We start from the raw sequence: 2,384 nt of genomic DNA on the forward strand, positions 1-2,384 counted from the left end.
CCACCCACCAACTCCTCCACCCACCAACTCCTCCACCCACCAACTCCTCCACCCACCAACTCCTCCACCCACCAACTCCTCCACCCACCAACTCCTCCACCCACCAAGGCATACATGTACCATACACACCTGGGGACCAGAGACTTTGCCACCCACAGGAATGACTCTGGGGCTGGTGCCGTGTGGCAAATGGATATGAATAGGTAACCCTAAAAGCACACTCCCACTGAGTGGTAGTGGCGCTGCCTTTAATCCCAGCACTTGGGAGGTGCTGGATCTATGTGAGTTCAGGTTAGCCTGGTCTACAGAGTGAGTTCCAGGTCAGCCATGGCTACACAGAGAAACCCTGTCTTAAAAAAACATGTTCCCTGATGAGCTGGAAACTGCTCTTGACCAAGGCTGGAAGACTTGGAGTTTGACCCACAGATTCCGAGCACTTGTTGAACAAATGATTGAGTTCCACCAGGGAAGAAATTCTGGCTGCTGACTGCAAGACAGCCCTAGAGCTTAGTGCAAAGAAGTCCACAGACCCAGCCGGGAGGTGGCTATGAGGTTTAAAAGAGATTTCTCCAGCGATGAGGTTGAGGGGTACAGTGTACAGGAGGAGCTGGAGCAACCACTCCTGACTGGTCTGATGGACTTTTCCTCAGCCCTGGATCTCAACCTCTGTTTTGTGCCATTGATGACCCTTCATCTGTTTCCAGTAGGAATCTGACTGACAGTAAACAAACCTTCCAAAGACTGAGTCGCATATCAACGTGCCAATTTATTTTTCTGAAATGGGAGTATAGTGGGCTAAACTAAGCTCTGTTTGCAACCTCCATCTGAAACAGAAACCCGATATGAGTCTCCATGCCACACCACTTCTTCTAAGAATCGATGGGCAAGCTTTTCTCTGTGAACGTGTTGTGGACATTCACCAGAGAAGACTTCTTGGACATGGTTGTAAGCCAATAGAAAGCCTTTATTAGTCAGCCATTGACTACACTGGTGTTCTTCAGGATCACAGTGTAGCCCTGAGCTTTCCTCAAGATGAGCTTTTAGGCACAAAATCCATGTTCTGGGTTGACATGATTCCGCTAACAAGAACAGTTAGCCAAAAGCAGAACCACAGAAGCCAAAAAGCAAGGTTAGTACATTTAGAGACTTTCCCAGAACTATGGACTTTGATGGATTAGGTCTTTGTTTTCATTTTGGCAGATGGTATAGTCTACTGCGGGGCAGTGGACCGTGCCACCAGACAGAAAACCTGGTAAGGTGGAGTGGATTCAGGAACCCGAGCAGTTCTCATAATTGAGAATGGTAGGTGTTTAAATCTACTCCCGATCAGGTTCCTCTTCTGGAACACGTGACCACGACACCCCATGGAGAGGACTGTGACAATCAGTCCCGTAGGGACAATACCCAAAGTCCTTCCACATGCACATGAGGCATCCCTAACGTCTCAGACCCAGCCCATAGAAAGGATCTGCCTTCTAGATCCCACCCCACCCAAATGTTTACAAGGTCCTGCCCATAAGGAATAAAGATCACCAAAGATCGTCAGAGAGTGCCTGTCTTATTGAGCTGTAACACTCCAGGGAAGGGTTCTCTCTCCTGAAGCTTTTGCTCTGAACTTCAACACAGCTCAAATGGCCAAGTACTGGAGCTTGACTGCAGCCGGTTCCTGCTTGGTAGCCTCAACCTTGGCCCCTAGCTGCCCTCTACCGAAACCAGGGCAGCAGCTGCTGCAGAAGAGGCCCAGCAGTCCGCCTTGCTTTGGCTTCCCCTCAGAGAGCTGTAACTCTTAGGCCGGTCCTGCTGGGCCAGAGCCCCGTGGATCCCCACTGACAGACCCCAGCATGCAGAACAGCAGTCTACACGATGAGCTTTACGACCTGAAGGGAACTTTCATCATGGAGTCAATTGTGGTAAGGTCTGGAGGCTGGTTACGAGCATACTTCCTCATCTGAACAGCAGGGTTATAAGAGTAATGCCATTACCTTAGCCTAAAGCTAAATTTTGTTTTGTTCTTCAAACATTTCTTTATTTCTTTGTGTGTGTTTGCCTGCATGTGTGTATGTGTTCCATGAGAGAGTATCTGTTGCCTGAGAAAGGCAGAGTGGGCATCAGATCCCCTAGAACTGGGGTTACATATGGTTCTGGGTCATCATGTGGGTGCTGGGAATCAGACTCAGGTCCCCTGTGAGAGCAGTAAGTGTTGACGGGCTTTTGGCTACTTTGTGGGTTCCCTTTTCTTCCACCCTTTCACCATCTTCTTACCCCCTAACACTAGATAGGAGGGGGGTAGAATGGGGAGGAAGAATGGGGAGGAAGGAAGGAGGGAGGGAGGAAGACACAGAGAGAGAGAGAGAGAGAGAGAGAGAGAGAGAGAGAGGGAAGGA

The sequence above is a fragment of the Grammomys surdaster genome, unplaced genomic scaffold (genome assembly GCF_004785775.1).
Source record: "Grammomys surdaster isolate TR1022 unplaced genomic scaffold, NIH_TR_1.0 371, whole genome shotgun sequence".
Taxonomy (NCBI): Eukaryota; Metazoa; Chordata; class Mammalia; order Rodentia; family Muridae; genus Grammomys; species Grammomys surdaster.